The 26,681-nt window shown below is 39.0% G+C and overlaps 1 protein-coding gene across 1 annotated transcript in view; it reads right to left on the bottom strand.

Annotated features, from left to right (window-relative positions):
• LOC125230221 (protein alan shepard) overlaps positions 1-23,518 on the bottom strand; it is a 171,160-nt gene extending 147,642 nt beyond the window's left edge. Inside the window, 1 exon segment of the mRNA XM_048135310.1 lies at positions 22,931-23,518. The gene's annotated coding sequence lies outside the window, so the exon portion shown is untranslated.
• Positions 23,519-26,681: the final 3,163 nt, after the last annotated feature.

Genomic DNA, 26,681 nt, shown 5'->3' with positions numbered 1-26,681 from the left:
ACTTTAAACTGATTATATATTTCACTTATTAGCTAAAACAATTGAGAGAAAAACCAGAAAGTGACATTTGTATAATATTAGCTGGTTACAACTACACTATCTCGCTCTAACTAGCCCTGGATGCAACTCGTGCAACCCTTTGGTCATAAAATAGGCACTACCTGAATCCGAGCAGTGTCTAACTTAATGAATTTACATATATATTATGGACGCGGTGGTAGTTTTGTAAAATAACCAGGCTGATATTACACGTTTTCGTCCATAAATATGTATTTTTTCAATTCCGGAATTTTCGAGATTATGTGTTTCAATTCCGGAACTGTAATATCGGAAAAATTGACCGAAATTCCGGAATTCCGGAATAATCATAACGCTTAGTAAAATCTCTTTGCTTTCAAAGACTTTAAAACTGATGGAAGTTTTATCTTTATACCATCGTGAAGGAATCGTCCCAAATGCGGTTGGAAAGAACGTAATGAAGTGTGAAATAAAGAAAAGATTAAACAATTCATTGTTGTTTCAAATAAGACGAACGTTTCAGTTATTAAAAAAAAATAGAGTTGTTTCACAAAAGTTAGCTTTGGTCGGACGAATCAAAGCCACCTTTGATCAGGCGATTTCCCGAAAGGTTTGCGATGGGGCGGCTGGTAGCCGCCGCGCGAGCGCGCTGTACCTACCTACTCACAAATACCTTATGAAAAAAAGAAACAATAGCGTGTTCTATGATGATATAGGTATCCTTTTATATCGTAATAACATTTTTGCTCATCGTTTCATTAGAAATAAAAAAAATACATGGAATCAATTTAGCCCACTTCTAACATTTTTGCTCATCGTTTCATTAGAAATAAAAAAAATACATGGAATCAATTTAGCCCACTTCTAATTAGTCATTAGTCACCTATTGTTTTAATGATTTTTGTCATGTAACTCATGTACCTGGTTAGATAAGATTAGAAGTAACATACCCCTACTCATAGTGTTGTGTTCCTGTCGGTGAGTAAGGCTGCCAGAGCTCAACGAGGGTGCGGTGTGCTGATGACAGGAGGACTTACGAAACTAACTTGTTCCGTCTATTGTCCTTTGAGTCGTCGGCAACCCGAACCCTCCTTAGGACTTGTACACTCCTTTTTGCTGTGTACTTAATACAGCAAAAGGGTATGTACAAGTTTCTAATGGGGTGGCAACGCGCATGTGACACTGTTTGAGTTGCAGGCATCCATAGGTTACGGTGACCGCTTTACATCAGGCGGGCCGTATGCTTGTTTGCCACCGACGTAGTATAAAAAAAAATTGAAATTATCTTCCACCAAGTATTGAAGGATCTAAATCAGTTCAATCAAAATAAAACGTGTGGCACATACCATTAAAATCAACGACCCTAAATCGTCTGGTAGGAACAAACATGTCCAGTAAATCATGACATCCCCACCAATAAATATGAATACTATATCAATCAGCTTAAATGCGTCGAAGCTATTTATAGTTTCTTCAATGAACTGTAGGGAAGAGGCGACACACGGTCGGCGCACACTGCTCACAAAGGACCAATTGACGGCTGTCCGATGATGGGTGGACTCACAATGCGTATCATGATTTCCATTTCCTATGACACGTGTGTCGACCGCAGTACTGGTGTAAAGGTACCGATTGGATTCAGACACCAGGTTTACAGCTGAAGTAATACGACGCGACATTATCAGAAATATGAAAAATCTGGGTATCAACATCGATTTTGAAAATTATGGCAGCAATGCAGTCGGTCATAATAAATAAGGTCGTGCATGGGTATACTATGAAGTTTCTGAATCCTGCAAAGTACAATCAATTACGTATGGCTTGTCAAGTTATATGTCCATAAGATAACTAGGAAGAATAAAACTGACAGAAAAACTTCAAATGAGACGAGAAATATTCCATTTTAATTTAGACATGTCAAATTTGGCGCGATTTAACCCCAATTTACAGCAGATCTCCAAAACTTTAGCAATAAAACCTTAAGGAACATAAAAGTTTTCAGCGAAATTGGTTTAACATTGGACTGGTCGGAGGAGGTACGTGACAGGAAAAACCGCGATCGGAGGGAGATGATTTTCAAACTTCCAGATTTCGATCTTCGATTCGACCTTTTAATAAAGATTAGGGACGAGAATTGTAAGGCCATTCATTTATATCAAACTTCAGCATGGTAATTACTGTAAAATAAACTATTATAAATATTAAATGTGAGATAATAGTTATTTGTTATACAAGGGGGCAAAGTTGTATTTTAACGCCGAGTGTGGAATTGAAAAACGAGCAAGTGAAAGGATTCTATAGTTGAACCACGAGCGAAGCGAGTGGTTCGAGAATAGAATCCCGAACTTGCGAGTTTTCTAACACACGAGAAGTAAAATACATTTGCACCCGTGTGTAACACAAAACTTTTCCCCTCGCTATAGCGAGGAAACTACAGCGCAAATAACGCGTTTATCACTGCTTCCAGTAGTTCCACAGGTGGTAAATCATCTTTATTACTAGATTCACCTAATTTTATCAATTTTAAAACAGTTAATTTGACTTTATTCAAGGTCAAATTACTTTACTCACTAGTGGATAAAATGCGTTTTTACCCGCTGGTATTAAAGGACAAAACACGTGTTTCTGAGCTAGTGAGGGGAAAAAGTATTTTCTACAGGTAATCTAATGATTCGATTGCAACAGCGATACGTTAGTCTTGCCAGAGGAGTGACGTTGACAGCTGGACTGGAGGCTTGTTCCAAGAGCTAATTTATCGTAGCTAATGAAGATAAATCAACTCACGCAACTAACCCCGCGTGACTCCACCATTTACTAATTTGTTTCAAGGATATTATCAATATTAGGTAACTTTTTCCTCACAGAAAAACCAACCAGCAACTAATAAAAACGACACTGTCACTAAATATATGAGCCAATATCGAAGTTAGACTACGGGCGGAAGTTATAGCTGTTATTACATTAACGTCACACCAAATCTGGTTTGTCCGACTAAGTCCCATCAAATAATAGCACCCGCAGCGTACAACGGATAGCGATTTCGTCGAGCAACCGGGATGCGCCCAATTCTCGCCAATAAACATCTCCAATATATCGACCTCAACGTACGCGCCGGGCAGGCAATCAACACCTCTATTTGCTTTGCGGTAAGAGACAAAATTGGTTAAATTTATTAGTTCACATATGTATCTAGTATCAGATGCCCATGTACGCACCGATCTCCATAGAGTGATGGCGGTGCGATCACATGAATGTTCTATGTAGGCATTTAAGATATTGGGCTCTGAAAAATCTAACGTGAGCGCTCGGCACTTTATTTATTCATGGGCAATATCGTTAAAGGTTTTTCTGGGTTTATTTCGGTGAAGGGGCGTGTCCGTATCTTATCGTGGAAACATTTATCGATGAAGTAGTCATAGGCAATGCAGTAATAATGACGGCATCGCGAAACCGCGCGACCTCAGGACCCGCGGAGCGGCATGATTCACCGGCGCTTCGCATTCCTTCTGCGGCCGCATAGCTAATAGGAAATGCCACATTGCAATAAATTCGTGAGGTCTAGCCAACGTCTATGCTAATAACTTTGGCGTACATTCTTGACATTCTTAGTGCTTGATGGCCTGATTGGCGTCGTGTTTTATTCAAAGTATTCGACAGATGTTTTTCATTAGCCTAGACTAGAGTTAAATTGTTAAATCCTCGGAGTTACTAAGTAGGTATTAGATTGGTGAAATAACTTTAAAACATTCAATGTATTGGTGAAAGACGGTGAGTTCCGAGCGAATTCCGACGATACAAATCAGCATGTGTCCGCGCAGCTTTCGATCGCATACTGCGGCGAGTAGTCGGAATCGATCACGGACCGTTTCATCCGATTTCAACCGTTGATTCATACGATATGAATAAACATTGGCGAGATGTTGTAGTGTAATTAAAAACTGCTACAAACGGAGCGATTTAGCGATCTGGTTATGAAAAATTCAATTAATAATCGATACAAACAGCGATTATTACTTTAGTTGTCATGTCTTCCTGTGTTGTATAAAAAGTGGCCTTTATTATAGGTACAATATAGATCGATCGTGATCTAACTGCAAATAATGCAAGGCTGTGTAATTTTATAAATCAACTTCTTATCAATTTTAAAAGTATATAATTTGGACCAAACAAACTTATAACTAGGTATTCAAGTTTTACCTTATTTCGTAATTAGTCTAGCTTGAACGGGGGCGCAACAAAATAGATTAAAAGGTTTGTATGAAACGCACGCAGCTCCCCCTTAATTAGTTTAGGGGGGCGACTGGACTGCGCCTTGCAGGTAGCCAACAAGTAACTAAAATGATTAAACAGACGCTCTTGAATTTTAATAAATATGTGGGGAAACTCATATTTATTTGTATTCACTTTGCTCGTTTGTACCGTTACCGGAGTCAGTCAGAGATTCGTTTTCAATGATTCATTTATTCATTTAATGTACCTTTTATTATTCATAAGACATAAACGACATAAACATTTATAAATGCATACTACTGTTGAGGCAACTAAATACTGTCCCAATAGTTCAACTTTCATTCCAATCACTATTGTCCCATTTGTCCCGGATCTGTAAGTTCACATTTTTGACACATTTGTTTTGAAGTATGTTGCGATGTGGCTAAGACGTATCGTTTGCCAAATCTAGCGATTAATTTCGGATTGGTTGAATCGATTAGGCCCTATCACAGAATATATAATAGTACAAGTACAGAAGGCCCACTACTTTGATGTTCGCGACATGCCGCCTTTTTAAATGCCTACAAAATTCTAACAAAGAAATGAGCCGCACGTGCGCGTCGTTCGGCGATAGGGTTGCCTATGGATTAAAACAAATTAATACTCAATAAAATGTTATACTATTATATTCAGGTCTTGGGTACTTTCTAGGTATATATATAGTATTTATATATTTTTGTTTAAGTTCCATCATCACAAGCCTTATTGAACCTTTCCGGGGGACTTAATCAATAGTAGATATGTGTAAAAATGTCCTATGGTATTTATTTTATTCAAGATATTTATTTAAGTAAACATTATTAGCCATTCCACACGAGGACAACGCATATGAACCTTAAAAAAAATTCGCAACGTAAAGTAACAATAGAAAGTGCGAACGTGCGTTCCGCGAGAACGCGCGCCACCCCTGATTAGGCCGCGAACTCGCGGCCGCCAGCATGTACTTGTAGCGCGGCGATAGAATCGCGGAGTGAGCCGCCCCTGGCCCTATGTACAAGGAGGCGCTTAAACAAATATACGATTTCTATCAACTTACTGAAATGTCATTTGAATCGAAAAGACAGACTCTGCCGCAACACTAATTTAAAATTTAAAATGAATGGTAAATGACATAATAAGTAAATCCTGCGTGATAAATTAATATCGTAAAATACTCACTAACGAAGATCCGCGAAAATTTTACATGTGTTAGATTATGGATAAAGTAAGCAAAATATTGTTTTTAAGTACTTGACTATTTTAAATATTATTACAGGATTTTATTTCAAATTTCATTAGGTCGCGCGAGTTTACGTTTTGTGGACACTGTCATGTGTCAAAAATGTGAACTTACAGCTCCGGGACAATAGAGGTGACAACCTGTTGTCGACTATTAGAACTTCATTACAATCATTACACATAAACACATTTATCTTATGGATTTATGAGAATAAAAACCTATTTCTGAGAATTTTGCCAGTTTAGGACCTTCATCAAGCACTTATGAAATGATTAAGTTTGTTCGTTATAATTGTTATACAGGCTGGGGCCTGTAACAAAAGCAAAAATTTAAACTGTAGGTTATACTCCTTAAACTGACCAACATTTGTTCAGCGTATTTTTTTTTTTTTAAATATGTATGAGTCTCACGGGAGTTTTATAGTTAAAATTTGTTCAGCGACTTTTAAAAATTATGAAGTCTTCATTTTTTTTTATTTTTCACCCATTCTATACTTATAATATTATAAATGGGAAGTGTGTCTGTCTGTTTGTTTGTCCGTCTTTCACGGCAAAACCAAGCGACGAATTGACGTGATTTTTTAAGTGGAGATAGTTGAAGGGGTGGAGAGTGACATATTTAGACTACTTTTTGTCCCTGTATAACATCCCCACCTCTCTAAAATGGGGAGTGGAAGTTTGTATGAAGCATTCCGCCATTTTGGACTTTAACCCGAGCGTAGCCGCGGGAAAAACCTAGTACAAAATAAATATTTCTTTCAATGTACACCATTATTGTTGTCATTGACGTTGTCTAGCTGTCACGCTAGACTTAACAGAATTCGCAATACATAGGAAAAACTTTCAAGGGTGATAAAAACTCAAAATACAAGTTATTTTTAAAAGTTGCTGAATTGATTGTTCAAAATGATGCTGAAAATGTTGGTCAGTATAAGGAGTACAGCCTGCAGTTTAATTTTTGCTTTTATTACAGGTACCACCCAGTATGTAATTTGTTAAGTGCACTTTATAAATTGCGAACATAGTTATGTTTGTCTAACTTACATTTAAAAATTGTACAGACTCTAGATGCCGTTATTCTTCTATTTGTATGTAAATAAGTTACTTGTTAACAAGACTATTATGCTCGTGAATCATTTGTATGCAAACGGCCAGATTAATACATAAAGAAATCAGTTTTTTTTTTACTTTATCTTTCTTAATATACGAGCTGGTTACAATGATATTGCATAGTAATTATGAACGTACGCATCATTAAAGGTAGTTGCTATATGCCTTACAGTTCGTGTAAGTATCTATTTTACTTAATATGGTGATATGAGTCTTTAAGCAAGGGGCATTTATTGTGTATTGCATTGCATGTACTTAAGAAGAACATATTTAAATAGATATACCCGGTACGCAGAGTTTACAAATCTAGAATGATACGTTTTTCGTTCGAAAACAGACCACTGGTGACGTTACTGCTTCTATTCAAAAGGGTCGTCTTGGAGATGCTTGTTTCTCCGAAATATGTTATTTTTTTATTGTATTACTGCTAAATTCATTGGTAATCAGAAAAACATCAGTTTTCCACCATAACAATATAATTGTTAAATAGGGTGAAAAAGTAGTGATTTAATCCAAATATCATTTTTCTGTTTTTATTTATTCGACGGTTGGAAATCCTGGTTTAAGGGCTCTCTCCCCCACCGGCTTGTGAAACGCGAAAGTATCTTGTGTTTTGCAACGGCTATCGCATGGCAGTCAGTCAACAAGCCAATTCAAACGAACACTGACATCTAAATGATATCTGAAAGATGTCATTGGAATTATCACACGTCTCACTCGCGCCAATACAGCTACGTGCAGGCACAAGTGAAAAGAACGATATTTTAATGATATCCTTAAGATGTGAAAGTGTAAGTTGGAATTGTCCTGTATCGCATGGCAGTCAATAAGGTTGGGGATCGGTTGCCGATCAAATATTTACGCCGCAAGATGGAGCGTGATGCGGTCGGCGCAAACACGACACCGACGCCAAGCTTGGCGGCTGTGGACTTTGCTATAGCTACACTACACTGGATATTGTTTAAATATAGGTAAACTAGCTTTATCCCGCGGCTTCGCCCGCGTACTATTCTAATCTTGTTTTCCCGTACAAACTTTGGGAATGGTGAATGGGGGTCCATTTCATCCCCTTAAGAGGTGAATTTTGAATAATAAAAGAAATTTTATAATCTCTAAAGTAGTAATTTCTTAAAAAAAGTCAATCACATAGCTAAGGTTGTTTAGGTACTAAACACAGCATTGATAATTATGTTCTTTAAATTCCTTCTTGTTCTAGCTAGTACATACCTACTATTACGCCCTCAAAACGGTATAATTAGGTCGCCTCGAACCTATACCAAATTTCTTGAGACCGAGGCGTGTTAGGTACATACAGTCAACCAACTGGAACCCTAGGCCACTTTACAACCATGTCAAAATGACAAACAGTAAGAGATTTCTTACAATCTGATTTCTAACGTCACTAAGACATATAGTTCTACAGTGGCATAGTATCTTTAGGCTTGATTTGCTCCAAAATATTAGGCTCGCCACTGGCTATTTTAATAAGGTTAGGGGTGTTTTCTGTCTGATCTACAAAACAGGGCTGACATGGTTCAAGTGTATTTAATTATGATTGACAAGCGGAGGGTGCACTACAGTCTATACGAACTATAAACATTTGATTTTTTTTTTGTGTTAAGTATATGTATAGATATCATATTCATTGACTTTTTTATGAGTTACCCTTTTTACACGACTGTGAAGGTATATATTTAATATCAGTGGCCTATTTCTCAAAGCTACGAGTAACAAATTACAAGACATTCTGTCTAATTATGATAAGCATTATAAAGATTTCCGCGTGGAACTTTTAGCTTTCAGGAATGGGCCACAGGTCTTAGTTTGTAATATATATTTAGATGATTCCTAACGCTTAAGTTTTCCTTATAGAAAAAATCGACACCAGCTCTCAATCCATACTAATATTAAAAATGGGAAACTGTGTGTCTGTTTCTTTGTCCGTCTTTCGCGGCAAAACGGAGCGATGAATTGACGAGATTTTTTAAGTGGAAATAGTTGAAGGAATGGGGAGTGATATAGGCTACTTTTTATTTCTTTCTAACTCCCCACTTCCCTAAAATGGGGGATGGAGTTTGTATGGAGCATTTTGCAATTTTAGAATTTAAAGTAATTTTAATGTATAAGTATCTTTGTATTACACCTGTTGGCAAACCTAAATAAATAATAAATAACGCTAGCAAAGCATCAGGCAAAAGCTAGTTTAATATAAAAATGCGCATTCATTTAAATACACAATAGCATTGATCTATCAGGCAGTTAGATATATCGCTTGAAGTGCAAAGAGAGACGTTAACCTCTTGGCACGTGCCAAATGCGAACAGGTTCCTTAGGATAATAAGGACACGCACATTTCTTTTGTATTTTTGTTATAAAACGATAAGCACACGAGGATATCTAGTCTCGAAATATGAGCGCTTTTCCCTTTGCCAGTAATAACGCTAGAGTATAACCCAAGCAGCCATGACATGCAGAATGAAGTGTTGGATACGTATGGTTCTAAATTAAACGACTACAATATACTACGGGAAGTTAACAAGATAAGAGTTCATGGACAATTAAATAACTTATTTATTTATTTATATGAAGCGTTAATACTTAAGTTTTGTTTTCAGTACAAATGGTGTTTTTTTTACGCACTAGTGCGAGAAGTGGTTCATTATATGCCAGGTCAAAACTTCGGAGGCTCACCTGTACTGAAAAACGTGGTACGATACACGTGCGAAAAGGAAATTCGGAATTCGTGTCGATTTAAAACACTCCCTTCGGTCGTGTTTTAATCTATCGCCACTCGTTTCGAACTTCCTTTTTTACGCACTTGTATCGTAATGTACTATTTTACCTAGTAAAATGTGTAGTGTTAGTGTTTAATGTAAATGTAGTTATATTGCCACGCCCTAATAGGGTCCATGAGCACACCTACTTTGTAACATCTTATAACACCATGGATGCAATAAATAAATATGAATATGAATATGAACCACTACCAGACTTTGAAATGAAAGGAAACGACAGAAAACCAAGTTTTGTGGATACATAAAGGATTCTAAGAAATATTGCTGTTAAAGATTCCAGACTGAACTCAGTCTAGCAGAGTCAGAAGCGTTTATTGCTTCCTTGTTTCTATCCCTGTCTATATTGAAATAGATCTACCATGACCTCATTTCTATGCCCCATTGAACACATCTTAGTCATAAATTATTACAGCAGTTAATGCTAATAATACGTCCATTATGTAGTTTATTGAATCTTCTAAGTAATTCCCATTACAACGAAATAGGTACTATAAATGATCGGGTAACAGAATAATTACTAAATAACTTATACATTCTCAACGCGGCTACGTCAATATCGTGACCGAGTCTCACATTTCTATTAGCCGCACAAGGAAATTCATAATCCTGTAGCCACTGCCTCACGCAGTAAGCCTCACACATGGTTCTGAATAGCCAAAATGAATGGGTGCGCAGGAGACCTAAGCCCCGTGATTGGTTGACAGCGATGCGGGTGCGGGTCGGGCGAGGTTATGAACCCTCTGATTTAATTGAAGATTCCACCAGGACATACCATTGTCTGCGTAAATAAAGGACAAAGAAGCTGACGTGTGATGATTACAATTTGAATAAGTCATTTAGAATTCAATTGTTAACGAAATAAAATGAATTTCAAAGATAATTTATCATTAAATTTGAAAATATGTCCCTCCAAGTTTGTTAGTCTAGACATCAAACCCAGATTTCTTACAATTATGATTGATATCCCACCCGGTATACTTACACTTCAATATTTCACTTATTTATAAGTAGAAAAAAATTGTCTGGCTTACGTGAGTTGAGTTTCACAAATTTCACGTAAAAGTAGAAACATACCTGAAACAAAAAATACATATTTTTTAGTTTATACATTTGAAGTATTTCAAAATCCTATATTAAGGTATTAAAAAGTATGCCGTGCCGTGTATGTCTGAACGTATGTTATTTATATATAAACAAACATACATAAAGAGTTTAAAGACTCGCAGCTCGCAGCGCAGAAGACAGGTATCTAACAACTTAACAAGAAGTAGTTTCAAAGCTCTTTCCAATAAATGTCAACGAAAGGGAATTTTTAAATCTTAAAAGTGTTAACAGTTCGGCTGCGCCCGCTGGCACGGAAACTTGGGAGAAAATCCCAGGTGACTTAACACTTCGGGTACCTCCCGGCACTGGCAATCACGGAGGGACTTTAAGGACGCTTCTGACATGAATTTTATAAGCCCGCTTTGCCAGAAGGTCGTCAGTCTCCATTATTAATGGCGATCATTACTGGAAACGTTGTTCCGACGTGAAAGGCTACTTTGTACACGCAATTTTTCCCACGAAATGTTTCAGCTAAGTATTCGCTTTACACGATCGATTTTCCAGCTTTCTCTTACGTTATGCTAGGAAAGCATGCAGCATTTTGGGTTTAATTTCGCTTTGACTTTGTTCGGCGGCATTGTTTAAGGCAGTGTGTTATGCTTTGCGCTTTGCAGTTTGGATGGTGAAATAAGTAATATGCTAGGCTATAAGGCGAGTAGCGAAGCTTCTAAATAATTCGCCGGCGGGCACCTGCAGTCGACGCCTAATGGGCCCAATTATCGACTTTGCCACACGCGGAGAGGCCCATTACCCCTCCCATGCCCTCTTTCCTGCCTTTACGATTCCTATAAGCGATCGTGGAAGCATTTGACAAAGCTGCCCGGTAATGGCTTTTCCTATTAAAATATAGCTCTTAGCAGTTTTGACCTAGTAGTTTTTACGCTGTTTAAATTATATAATTGTTTGCTACCAATTTATAAAAGTTATCTAGTCCACCGTATACAAATATGACGCCAACACGTAATACAAACTATGTATGTTTAATTAAGGTTTTATAAATGTTTGCGTTATCAGCCTTTAAGATACTACGGAGAAATAAATTACAGAATACAAAATGATCCGTCCTTCAACTCAACTTTCGTAATCGGTACTTTGCCGGCCTCAGGGCGATCATCGCGCGTGGAATTGAATCTAACAAATTTGATATCTCTCTCTCTCGTAATGAAAGATAAGGAGAAATTCTCTTAAGCGACTTCTCAAAAGAATTACTGCCAATTCCGGGTCGACTGCGTCCCGGCTTCCGGGTAGCTACGACATAAATCTCATAACTTCCATAAAATGAAAAATTGTTCAGAAGTTTAACATTACTTCTCCGACACGTATTGATTTGTTTCATGAATAGCGTAACCATTTTTCCATTTTATGGTGTGACAATCTTGAACAATGTTTAAAGTAACACTGTAAGTGGGCGTAGGTTATATTTATATATAATAAATACATAGGAGGTGCTGCTAAATTTGTAACGTACCTACCACAAGTACCACAACACATCATATGCACGAAGAGCGTCATATTTTTTAAAACACTGTTCGTTTTAGACACAATATAAAACTTTAAGAGTTTTGAATGATTCACGGTTATTTTCATTAGACTTATATTGACCGGGATATAGACCGTGATTACCTTTTTGATTTTTGTCGAGCTCCCGATATTTCGACGCAGTTGCATGCATCATGATCACGGAAAACTGACGAAGGCGGGTGGATGTTAAAGTTGTATAGACAGCGCGCGATCTACCCTCCTTCGCGCGCGTCGGCTGCGTTCACTTTCAGCGTTACCACTGATCGCGTTCACACTCGATGGTCTGAACAAAAAGGTAATCAAAAAGGTAATCACGGTCTATATCCCGGTCAATATAAGTCTAATATAAAACTTAGCCGGCCTTCAATAGTTTAGGTACTTTAACCCTTACTATGCAGTATGCACAGATGCAGTCATATTTATTAAACATTTCAATACAGAATATATCACTTGTTTTGGCTATTAACCTTCCTTATCGAAAAGGACTCGCGCGAACCCCGTACCTGGCAAAATATATGTACATGCAAATAGCCACAGCGATTGTTATTCACGTTATCACTACTGTGTAAGGAAAACAAGACGCGACGCACATGACATTGTTGGGAGTTATCAGTGACATCCGCACGCTGCGTGACGAGGGCGGCGATAGCGAAAGCCAACCCTACGCTTCATCACAAATAACTTAAATTACACATTGTCAAGTGAACCTTGGAACTTGAAGGGTTTCCTTCGTTAGCTAATGTGTGACGTGACATGACTGTTCAGTGACGGTCGGTTATGATTCAGAGTGTACACGGTTTGTTCAGCGATATGGACTCGTTATTCGAATAGCGAATCCGGTACGTATTGATATAGCACTGCGGCACTCTGCCGTTTTTATGGACTAAGTGCAAATGAGACTATTGTTTGAACTACCGAGCCAATTCGACAGCAAAATATTCTCATAAATTCGAGAAAAAACTAAAATAGTAGGTATTGGTTTTAGATATTTTATCACGAATTTAACTAAAATTTGGTTTGGCTTTAATGGAACTATTATATTTTAAGAGTAAATGTCAGTGTCAGTTATCAAAAAATCACTCATTAGTTACTGCTACATCGACTGTTACACAAAATTCGATCATTAATCGGCAAAATTCCTATTTGCAGAACAGCGGAATGTGATTTGCATTTTAAATTGCTCAAATACTTGGTTAGTAAAAATACAAGCCAGCGCAGATTTGAATGCCAGCGTGGGCAACTAGTGGGGCTTTCAATTCTCATAACTATTTTAGCGAGCGTCGGGCAACATGACTCGCACAACGGCTGTAGATTTTGCAGCGAAGAGGAAAGTTTATACGGAAAAGCACCTAAAAATAGAGGCAACAACTACAAATACGGTTTCAAAAACTACAGTACAACTTTAATTAAAATCCATTGTAATATAACAATGATACGGAGCCGGAGGGCCGAAAGCAAAGCACAGCCTGGCAACCGACACACAATTCTTATCTACACGCCTTGTGGAGCACCTCTTATTTTATCGCGGATTGCAATAAAATATCAGATAAGAAGCAATAAAAGGTTACGTGAATAACGAGTGACGTCAGTAAAATTATTCAGAAATTATGACTAAAATGAAACCTTGCGTTGCAGTTAATAGCCATTTATTACCGAGAGGATGGATAAATCTTAACGTTCATGATAATCATAATTTACAAGACTGATTCATAATAAGACATATTATCGTGGGTCTGGTACTGAATAAAACCTAACAGAAACCTTGTAGAAATCGCCGAAGATTAATCTACTTTATATTTAGCGGTGTTCATTTACATATTTTTGTAGACTGTGGTTTAGTATCAAGTATTTATAAGTACCTATTTTAATTCATGACTTCAACGTCCTTACAATTTAAAGTCTCTAAGTTCCAGTAGACCAGGTACAGTTTGCTGATATCACATTTTAATCATCGACTAGTTCTAGTTGATAAAAGAAGTCTTTCTAGTCTAAGGTTGCCATCAATGTCGGCTGTTAGAAACAAGTTTCCTTAAATGCATTCAGCTCTAAGTATAATATACTTTTATTAAAATGCCTGATGTTTCGTAATAAACATAAAGACTTATTGAATTACTTTAGTTTGATAGCATCTTACCGTTTTTCTATCAATAGCGATTATTGATCGTATGGTTGTATCGACTAGTTAGGTAACCCTCTGAAGTCCATCTTACGGATACCTTTATTCAATTGAATATAATTTACTGATAGTCATAATGAAAAAAAAATGAAAATGAAATATTTACTTTTCAAGTAGGCATATTACAATGCGCATATGAACGTCAAATAAAGCTACGCCGGCTCTAACCCTACGCCTCAGCCTCGAGAAGATTTCAGCCCCCCCTCAGTTGGGAGGGGAGTATCCACTATGGGACCGGCAAGAAACTCGGCGGGCAACTTCTTTTCAAAACATTACATCTTATAATTAACATGCATTCAATAACAAGATACAATTTAACATGCAAAAGTATTCATCAAAGAATATGAACAGACTAGGTACTCTATGGAAATTAATTTCAATAAATTATATTATTGCTTAATAATACGTCGTTCTTCTTCAGAGAAAACATATCAAATTGTCACAGAAGAAAAAGATAATATGAATCTCAATGTCATTAAATATGTAATTTACACAACATAAAATATAAAATATTTGATGTGCTTTCTTATCTGAACTGTGTCCTCTGCACATAATACAATTATTTTAATTGCTATTCGTTTTTTGAAGTTTCTGGTTCGGGCCATGCATGTTTGTCTGTCAAATAGTCCTCGACTCTGTAATAAGCCTTTAACATCAATGATTTTTTTAAGTAGTTCTTAAGAGCTGGGAGGGGTAATCTCAAAGCAGTGTCAGGTAACTTATTATAAAAATGAATGCATTGCTCAACAAATGACTTCTGTACTTTACGGACACGAAACTTCTTTATGGCAAGCTTATTTTTGTTTCTAGTGTTATAATTATGGATATCAGAATTCTTAGTGAAACAGTCTAAATTCTTAACAACATAAATTATACTATCATATCATAGATCATAGGTACGTAATGTAATTTTTGCCAGATTATCGTAAGCTACAATTGTGAAACCGTTAACTTTCAGGGTTTTCATTAAGGACATTCGTTGAAAGATTAGGTTAGGTTTTGTTTTATGGCAATCCGGTTACACATTTCTGAGAAAACCCAAATTAAGACTAACTAAAATGCGGACAAATCATACATTATGACTTTAAACTTTATGGGAAACAATAGACTGTTATCTTGCTCGTCGCCCTTCTCCGATGATTTAGCTTCGTAATCAAAAACCGTTCAGTAAGATGTCTGGCAGCCCTAGTCTAGAAGTCTAGATACAGTGAACCCCGACAGAGCGATCAATCTGGGCTGTAATAGAGGCGGCTGACCCAGCCGGCGCCGCGGCGCGCCGGCGGCCGACGCACCCGGCCCGGCGACAACACTCAGCACTTTACTCGCTGCCTCCCGCACTCTGTTGCCTTGTATACATTTTAGGACACCATACAGATTTAGATTTATCTGTTAAACTGTTGTATAGGTAAGAGCGTATGCAGTATTCAGAGGAGTCGAAGGAACTTGTAGAGCAAATGTGAAGACTGCCTCTTTTGCCTATTGTATCTGACAAAATAATGGGTTTCCAGAACAGAAGGGAAGAGTTCTTATGCTTCAAATAGAATAAAGATTTTTTACCAGAAATTCCCGAAGAATTTGAAATCTATGTATAAAGTTACAAAATATACATAAATGTTACTGACCTACTTAATTACTCATTTATTTTTTTATAAATACAGATGTTTACAATGCCTGCGTGCGTTACTAAATGTTTCATCGTGTTTGCAACACTGCCTTTCTAGCTAAATACATTAGTGGTGTACGTAGATCTGAATAAATATAGATTATCACCATCATTAATTACTCGTAAAAATAAACACGAATTTCATCTAGAGGTTTAGGGTTAATATAGGATTACGTACTTTTGCGGAAAGTAATAATTCCAGTCTATAAAGGCTCCGGAGCGTTGGAATTAATTTTATTTAACGGCCCCAGCAATAGTTATTTGTTATACAAGGGGGCAAAGTTGTATTTTAACGCCGAGTGTGGAATTGAAAAACGAGCAAGTGAAAGGATTCTATAGTTGAACCACGAGCGAAGCGAGTGGTTCGAGAATAGAATCCTGAACTTGCGAGGTTTTTAACACACGAGAAGTAAAATACATTTGCACCCGAGTGTAACACAAAACTTTTCCCCTCACTATAGCGAGGAAACTACAACGCAAAAAATGCATTTATCACTGCTTCCAGTAGTTCCACAGGTGGTAAATCATCTTTATTACTAGATTCACCTACTTTTATCAACTTTAAAGCAGTTAATTTGACTTTATTCAAGGTCAAATTACTTTACCCACTAGTGGATAAAATGCGTTTTTACCCGCTGGTATTAAAGGACAAAACACGTGTTTCCGAGCTAGTGAGGGGAAAAATTGTTTCTCTTAAATTACTAATATCGAATTGATTACGCTCTTTATTTTTCTAATTTGCTGCTTATGAGCATTATCATCTCGTTACATTTATCGCGCCCACTGATTTATTCGCTATGAAAGGCCGAAAGCTTAATATAAAATTATTTCGGATAATGTTCAACGAGTCGTTCCATCTACGACTACATCTTCCGATTGACTGCATGCGCTATCTTTCGCCTCAGTGCTTCCACTGAATTTCGAAAAGTGCGTCGAGTTAACGGATACATTTGTGAGTAGGCGGAACTGAAATTGCGGTTAGGTATGCGCGTACGTGCCCGCCGGTGCATCCTCGTGAAGTTGGGTGAGAGGCTGTGCGAGCGCATCGGAACTGTGACAGCGTGGTTGCGGTAGGTCAGACGGCGGGCGGCGTCCGCCGCTGCACCTCGGCTGCCACTAAATATAGCCTGCGCGAAGTGAACGAACGCGGCGCGCCATCGGCATCGCCACTCGCGCGCACCATCGCAGCTTGCACACTATTTCAATTTGCATTCAAGCTACAATCTAACGCCTACGCTACATGATGCGTACAGTACAATTTCTCTTCTCTATCGCCACCCACTTCTAATTCTCCCGAGACAGAAAATCCACATTTATTAATCATGCGATATGATATGGCCGTTATGAATATCTATGAACTACCATTTTTCTCCTAGTGTAATATAACTTGAAGTATTTAACTAAAGTTCAATGAAATAAACACTCAATACTAATTGAAGTTGAAGAACTGGTCTAGTAACTTTGCTCACATATGAATCTAACTAACGAGACAAACTTCCAATGTTCAACCGCTGCACAAAGCCTTTGACACTCGAGATGCATAGGTACTCATGTATATTATGTACGTTTACTTCAGAAGCGGTTTGCACTTGCTTAAGTTGACAACTCAAGTTTACTCGTGAAACTTGGGTGGAAGCAACGTCGACGTCGAGCCAAGTCTCTAGTCGTTACCCGGCGGTTAGTGCGAGACGGGTCGGGCCGCCTGCTCCAATCATATCTCGAGTACCTACAGTAATTTGGGAGAAACGGAATTGCAATGGAAGGTTTGTATTCCAGTTGCATTTGCATGCTAAATTGATTTTCCATCGCGTCCGTCGATCGCGTCACTTAAATTCAAATACAGAAGAATCTCGTACGTATTGGATGTCGAGTAAAAGCGGTAAGCGACCTGATAGTGCCGGCTCGGAGAATAGCCATTTATTTGCTTATCGGACATTATAATGCGCTAGCCGCGATAACGGCACAATAAGTGTAAACCGACCGCAAGATACCACACAAGTTTACACTCAGATACGGTTATCTCGCCATGTCAATACTCTTTTGTACCTCAGATACGGGAGTCTATTTGCCCTTAATGCGTTGTACGCATTCCTCAATGTTGAATAACCAGCTGACAATGGGCTGACCCATTAGCCGAACATCGGTGGGCATATTTAAACATGTTATCAGCAACGATATATATTTGGCCGACACATAGCTAATGTTTTAGAATTTGTATTCTGTTTTATCATACTTACATAACAATTAGCGTTATCTGTGTTTTGTCGTTTAGATAAGAAAATTCATCGTATTAACAAACAATAAAGCCGAGTAGGTATTTGATCTTTGCCCCTAATTGTATCTAATTGTTTAGTGAAATGTTTATTGTTTACTTAACGGGGAGTAATTCCGTGTTTAAACCCTATAAATATGAATCACCAGTTTTTGCTCTCAAAATAAATTTCGTTTTCGTAGAGCTGTGTTTAATAATACTGTCATATAATTTTGGATTAAGTACCGAAATCTTACCGTTTCTAAGATGAATTCCGGGATAACGATAATCGAATGTTAGAATTTTTTAATCTGCCAAGTGCCATCTATTATATTCTTTGAAAAACAGCTAAAATTTTCACATTATCACTGTTTTACCTACTACTATGTCATCCACATCCTCTGATGAGCAAAAACCAGATATCTAATAACCCAACACTGTCATTGGGTACCCGTCCAACATTATCGCAACTAAATTCCCGTCATTGGAGTTCCTTCCTGGAGTAACTGAATAATATATGGTCGACCACCATTACTAGAGTTTTCACCTTTTACAACATAGATTTCGGGATAAAAAGTATACAATGTCTCAAAACTTCTGCCAAAATTCAGTAACAAACAAAAATCTTCACACATCTTCAGTCAAAATATACTATCCTCCCAACATCCTCTGATGAGCAAAAACCAGATATCTAATCCAACACTGTCATTGGGTAGGTACCCGTCCATTATCGCAACTAAATTCCAATAATTGAACAATATATGGTATGGTCGACCACCATTACTAAATTTTCATCCTTTACAACATGGATTTCGTGATAAAAATTCGGGACAGACTGCCTCAAAAATTATGCGAAATTGCAGAAACAATCAAGCGCGGATCCAGCTTCGTGCCCAGGGGGGGTCACGTGGTAAAGGCCCAGACCTCGGGGGGGGGGGGGGTCCCGTGGTCTATTTGTATGGCCAACCTAGGCTCCAGGGGGGTCATGACCCCCATGACCCCCCCCCTGGATCCGCGCATGGAAACAATAAATCTATATCCATGGTCATACCTAATTAGTTACCTACTACGAATTTAGTAGATTCTCCCAGTTCCCAACATTCTCTGATGAGCAAAAACTAGATATGTACGTAATCACTGTCATTGGGTACCCGTCCATTATCGCAACCAAACTCCCGTCACTGGAGTTCCTTACCCCAGTAATTGAACAATATATGGTGGTCGGGTTGCTGAAAGGATTATGCCACAGGACGAGGCAGCGGTTGGCAGCTTCATTACGGCGTGTAGTCAAAGTTCGCTGCTGCCCATTTAATTAAGGATGCGAATATTGCTAGTGAAAATTGTGCTCGTGTTAAATTGTTGTGTCACGTCAGTTTCACAGGTCCGAGATGAATACGAGAATGCTCATTATGTCCTTACTTCATATTGATACTAGAATTCAGCAATGGAATTTCGTGTTATTTCTTCGTTGAGTCAAAATATGTGGACTTATACATATATATGTTTCGTAACGTTTCAAATGCCCTTGTGTCAGTTGTATCTAACTAAACTTTGACCACAAATTATCAAAAAGCCATGAACGGATTTTAAACGATTACTCAGTTAACGATGCATACATTTATTTTAGTGTAGAGAAAGTCTCCACTGTGCAGTGCCGCTGAAACTTATCTTTTATCAGAGCGACCTTCGTAAGAGCAGATTGATAAGAGATAACAGGGTGGCTAGCCGAATGGCACAAACGCTCACGAAACGCTCACGAAACGAAGCGCTAGTAGATATCTATCTCTATCGCGCTTGCGTATTGGCGCGACAGAGCCAGCGGCGTATCGCTTTCGTTTGGCGTCGGAGAAATGCCATTCGGCTACGGGGCCAGGTCTGTTACTGTGCTCCCGTTTCATTTTTTATTTAGTGCCTACATTCTGTTACCTACATTTTGTAAAAATATCTTAACTCAAAGTTAATACGGGGAAGACCCAGTATACATATTTTGGGTTGGAATACCGTCATAGGTACTCTTATGTAGGTCGGTATATGTATTATTATGTAGGTATTTCGCTCAGACGTAACTATGTGTACAATTCTAACTTTTGATACGATATGGATATGATATTTTAAAGCAAAATCGTCAAAGGACCATAATATCCGATTCATATCGTATCCAGAATCAACACATATTTAACATCATTAAGCTCGAATCGGGTCGACCGACAGTCAAGAAAAATCTCGCTCCTCATGCTCTACCGAGATATAAGTGGACGAAGTGGAGGCATGTATACAAATGGAAAAGTCAGAAGTTACGAAAGGGCTTGACTTCTCATTGAATAATTACAGTTTTTTTTAATTAGACGATCCCACTTCTGGGATTCTTCTTCCTTCGTTTCCTCCATTGGGCTCTATATACATGTGTGAAGTTTTCCGTCACAGATGGACCTGTATGCTTTAAGTGCATTAACGTCCTGTCCAGGCAGGCAATTATGGTCGCGCGATAAATGATAAAACATCTGGCCGTCCCTTTCGCACTTACTATTAGTGCGATAGGGACGGCCTGATATTTTATCGTCTATCGAATGACCATGCTACCCGTGCAGGTGAACTTTTAACAAAAAAATATGATACAGGAACCGTATCTTATTAGCACAGATCAATACAACAAGATGGCCCTTACAGGGCGACTCGCGGTCACCAAGCATACGACAAATCAGGTTTATAAAAGTTTGAACGCGTGCGACACCGATCAGTAGCGCCCAAGTATACGACCCGCTAACAGTGTCCGTGTCCGCTCGGGAAAAAATCTTAAATAATCAATTTTGGTTGCAAACAATGGTCTCTTACAGCATAAAGTGGTGTGGCAAGTCTTCTAACACTTCTACATGTAAAAAAGATGGAACAACATTCCACAGTTAAGTCAAATTAATTATTTTGTTGAATATTGTTTATTGTCCGCGGAGTTCATTTATACTGGTCAATATGGTTGTGCTGAGCGGCGCCGAGGCGCCTCCATCCCTCTTTACCGAGTTAACAATGTGATATGCTATCCCTTTCACGTAAACGACTAGGCATGGGGCCATGTTAGTTTATGTCTGTTGCGGGAACTTCGTACTGCCGTTCGTACCATGTGCTACCATTTTATGAAATATAAAAGAAAGCAGATTTGTAATAGTGAATAATTATCTAGAATCTGTAGAGTCTGTAGTGGTATTTAGTTCATTGATTAGTTTAGAATATTTAGTTGGTTATTTAACTTAGTAAACGTAAGTAAAAATGCACAGTTTAGTTATTAGTTACTAGAATGATTTTTATTGAGATGCTATCACAATTATCATCCTCCTTGCGTTATACCGGCATCGGCATTCGCCACGGCTCATGGGAGCCTGGGGTCCGCTTTGGAAACTACTACCAAGATTTGGCGTAGGCACTAGTTTTATGAAAGCGACTGCCATCTGACCTTCCAACCCGAAGGGTAACTAGGCCTTATTATAATTTAATTATAATATTATAATTTGTTGCAAAACAAATTCACCACAGTACTGGTACCGGTACCATTGTCTATAATAGACATGTCCCATTCCCATCCCTACTGCTAATCATAAAGGCGCGCCATTATTTGAAACGACCAATGGCAGCACCGTGCGCGCCCGCCTCACCCCGCAAGGATCTTATTAGTTTCGGACGTTTCAAGTTTTAGTTCTGGCAAAATATACATGTTTCTGTCGGACGCTAGACTATGCAGTTGCACATAAGAATTGATGGAAAGCAACATTTATGTGTTAAATATCCATTAAGTAAGGGCTGGGTTACGTTTGTGGCTATGACGTACATAGTTTATGAACCTCAATACCAATAAGCCCAGTCGGCTATTATCCTTTTGAGGGATGTCTCTGTGAATTTGATTTGTATCCGTATGAAAATGATAAATATACCTAAAGAAAATATAATTAACTTAACATTCGTAATGTTGTTGAGAAAGGAGATTAACCGATTAAATTCTGTCTTCGAGTAATTTAATTTCAATTAGCTGGACAGTGTGTCACTCTCATTCGCAAAGCGTGCAAGTCGCAGAATTGAGAACACAAACCAATACAATTCAAATCTAATTTAGTGTTTATTGAATACTTATGGTTATTCAAAGTTTTATAATAGGTAAATCTTGTATTGTTACAATAGACGAGCTTCATGACATGAGACACAAAGCTTGTATGAATGCAGCTTTAAGTTTGTTTGCAAAGAAAAACTTGACAGTTGCTAAGACTGTATATTTGCAATGTGGCAGTAATACCAATGATATGTAGGTATAGTTTCTTATATTTTTTATACGAGACTTAGGTATTGGACGGAGCCAAACATGTATTTTGCGAGCGCGAATGCAACGCGACGGGAAGTCAGCTGGCGGCGGCTAACGATCGCCGTGGATGAAGTACGGCCGCCTGTCACTGACCCAACTGATTGCATATCCTGTACTGGCGTAGCCAGCCGACAAACCAATCCTGCGCCATGTCAATAATGTCCACAAATTCTCGAAGCCCACTGAATCGAGTCATAACATGGAACAATCCACAAACAGACAAGCGAGCCGTTCCATAGCTCATCCTCACAGTAAGCCGACACTGTTTATCAACACGGCCGCTACCGCGCGTTCGACACTTGAAAAATGGTCGCAATTTCTAAGCGAAATCGTCGACCCATGCCAGCCATTGGTGATCTGCGAAATGCGTACATGCGATCGAGGGCCGAGTTTCGCAGCGACTCGAAATAGACACACATAAGTGGTGTAGCGCGTGCATGCAGTGATCGATCGCACTCACCGTGCGCTCGCGATGTGCCGCGGCGGTCAGCTGAGCCGTCGGCTCCGGCGCGCGAGACACTGGCACCACAATCGCTGGCTCCTGGCGGGCACTCGGCCCGACCGCAAGCACTACCTGGAGGCTGCACACGCGGCTCGGAAACTCCGGCTTCGGATCACGGAGGGCACTCACACACGGAACGCGAACGACTGAATGAGTCAAGCGTAGGCGACGTACATCGCGTCTCTCGCGTGTTAGCGGCGAGAGTGTCGGCGAGCGACTGAGAGTCGCGCGGGGGGCGCCGGCGGCACCCGCGCCGCCCCTCGCCGCCCACTTCCTCCGATGAATGACAATAATGGAAGACGTTCAACTCGCCCGCAAACCGAATATGAATCATTGCATTAGGGTGCAGCCCCGCCCGAGTCCAGCCCGCGAAACTCCAGCTCGCGCCTTGCGGCGATAAATATTCATGAAGTGCTTAGGCACGGTCCTCTTACGTCTCCGGTGAACGGTGATGGACCTGAGGAACGCTCACCACATCTTTACGAGACCGCCGCTGCAGTTTTCACAAAGATTGATTAATGAAAGCGGCAGGAGCAACTGCTTGTGAAGTAGGTAGGTAGTTACTGCAGTGTAGATGAGCTGGCAATTAGCAGATTCACATGGCGGAGGCTGCGGTCGGGCCCCGCGACACGCTGCGACGCTACTAATCTTATCAGCACTAATCTAATCCAACGCGACGCCCTCTAGTGTTTTCTTGCAATTGTGTCCACTAAAGGTAAATTAGAGGTTTTCTACTGGGAGTTAGCAGCACAATGAACTATGATGCTTTTAGAAAATCGCATTAAATTGCCTTAAGCTTGTGCAATTTTATTAAAGGAACAAAGTTAGAGTCACGTAAGAAAGCTATTTTTGCAATTTTATTTTAAGGCTTAAGAGAGTGATCCAGCGCGGATTACTCGGTACAAGATCTCTTATGTATGCGAAGGACTCTACAAGCCTTTATCTCGGCCGCTTCTATGTCCCATTGGCGATATTAAGTTGCGGCAAATATTGCGCAGTACGAGGGCTGGCCTCCGTCGCGGTGCGATCTTTTATTTTATTTAGCTGGGTCCTTAAAGTTCATCTCGTCTAGACCGGTTCGCCCACGCCCACGCCCCGCACAGATTTCTGCATCTTGCAACCGACCTGCCATACAAGTTACTTTATTCCCCTTTTTATCCTTTTTGCAGTACGCCAAGATATTGGCCTCTCCATCGCGTTAATAGCGAAGCGATTCAACCGCAAAAAGAAAAAAAATATATTCTGAAATAATTCTCTTTCCGACCAGTTTCGCTGCCCCTTAATTGATATTGATCTAGTGTCGACTCTGTCATGCTAGTTCTCGGTTCTCGTTGACAACACAATTCCAGCCGTTTACTCCCAATGTAGGTGAACGCAGAGGAGCCATTTGGTGTCTAGTCATAATAATATCAGCTACCAAATGACGTCATTACACCGCAGGACCATTTCCTCAATTCCATCGTTTTACCTTATATACGCTAAATATGTAGAACTTTAATGTCAGTTGCAATCATGTTTAACATTTTAAATGATAATAAAACACGTCGTAGCTGAATCGTTTTAATATCTGGAAGAGTGTTTATGTTTACTCGTATTTCTCAGTAATTGCCAATGATGTTTTAACGTATTAATACACAAAATTCAATAACCGTAAGTGACATTGTTCTTTAATTAACGGTACCTATAGAAAATTGGTAAGTTTTGCAAACATTGTTATGCTGACAAAGATACTATTTATCCCTATTTAATAAAGGCATTACATCCATTAAAAAAATCGAAATAAGATGTCATATATATTTAAAAAAAAAATGACGAGCACCACCAGTGGTGAAGGCCGGATTCGAACCGGCGTCTTTAGCAATCCGGGCTAACGCCATGAACCCCTAGGCCACCTCGAGCTGATAGGGTGGCGAGGTGGCCTAGGGGTTCATGGCGTTAGCCCGGATTGCTAAAGACGCCGGTTCGAATCCGGCCTTCACCACTGGTGGTGCTCGTCATTTTTTCTTTAATATATATGACATCTTATTTCGATTTTTAATTTATATATAGTAGTGTGACTACTTAAAAAACACAAAATCAAAATATTTGTTATAAAATAATTTGATTTGTTCCCATAGTTGTGCATTACATCCATATTAGGTATTTATTTACAAAATACCATTCCCTTTATGGTTTCACGGCCAGCTAGCAGTCTTGAACCTTGTTGTCAGTAAAAATAGAATAACAGGAAAAACGTTAACCTTTCTATACATAGGTAACTGATGAATGAAAACGGTGTAAATCTGCTGAAATCCACAAGCTTTGTGTTTACTTTTTTATTAAAGAAAAAAAAATAGAAGCGCGCCAGAAACAAAAATAAAACGTTTATAAGATTCAAGATTCAGAGCCGTCATTTCAGTCGTGGTCGGCAGTTCAAATACTTCAAATATGTAGATATACATGTCAAATTTATGTAATCTTAGACTCAACGTCGTAGTCTGCGTTAATAATCACATTTAGGTAAAGTCAATGCCTAATGGATTTCAAATTGCGCATATCATTTAGATTTTTACTCGTAAAACTTATTCAGAGATTCCTACGTTTGCGCGAGCGACAACCGAAACATATCAACAATAGTTTTTAAAAGCACGAATGCTGTTCCCAATGAGGCCAAGAACAGGTTGATTATGAAATACCTAGTGCAAGTTCGCAACACTACGCGGCACCCGGCAGGTATAAGGGTTACCAGACGTCAGTAATTTTCCTGACATGTCTTGACATAAAATTCTTGAATTCCAGTCATTTGTCAGTAATGTTGCGGGGTCTAAAAATGTCGAAATTTAACGAGTTAATGATTTTCTATGATGAACCGTTTTATTTTAGATTTTTTGCTAGATTCCCCGACGCCGATATATAACTTAGGGCCACTTGCACCAACGAAGATATAGGGTTAACCCGAGGGTTAACCCACCATTTTATATGGAATTTGACAGTTGACAGCCCACTAACCCTGAGTTAAGTGGTTGGTGCAAGTGGGCCTAAGCGATCAGGAAACATTTTTACAAATCAGGATTTTTGTCAGGAAATGTGTATGGGAACCCTATGCAGGTAGAACCTACAGTAAAGCGACAAAGTAACTGATTTTAATCCACAAAAGAATGGCACTTGCTTTGTAAGTGCGGAACGAAAGGGGGTTAAACGGTTTTATGTATTTCATTCTTGTGAGACGCTTACGTGCGAGGCTTGGACGTGGGAGAATAATTCACTGATTATAATAATAATTGTTTATTCAAATTTTTGTTCAGACATTGTTGCAAATTTAAATAGGTTCTTCGGTTTTACTGTTAGACCTGTGGAGTAATATGGGGTATGTTTTCAAAATGGATGTGGTATAAATAAATACCTCCGGTAGTACTCTTTATTATACTGTGCCTATAGGCTACACTCTCTTCTCTTCGCTCTTCTTTCTCGCTTGATGCAGAGATCGATATCCGTATTGGCAAAGCGGCGACCATGTTCGGGAGGCTCCAGTAAGAGTACCTATGGTCTAACAAACATCTCACTATTAGAACCAAAAAAATTATAGTATACCAGACTTGCGTTCTAAGCATACTTTTGTACGGAGCAGAAACCTGGACGACGTATGCAAAGCAGGAGCGACGCCTTAACAATTTTCACATGCGCTGTCTACGCAACATTTTTGGCATAACTTGGCAGGACAAAGTGACAA

The sequence above is a fragment of the Leguminivora glycinivorella genome, chromosome 10 (genome assembly GCF_023078275.1).
Source record: "Leguminivora glycinivorella isolate SPB_JAAS2020 chromosome 10, LegGlyc_1.1, whole genome shotgun sequence".
Lineage (NCBI taxonomy): Eukaryota > Metazoa > Arthropoda > Insecta > Lepidoptera > Tortricidae > Leguminivora > Leguminivora glycinivorella.
The sequence above is the reverse complement of the archived record's forward strand: the minus strand, read 5'-3'. Positions and strand labels throughout refer to the sequence as shown.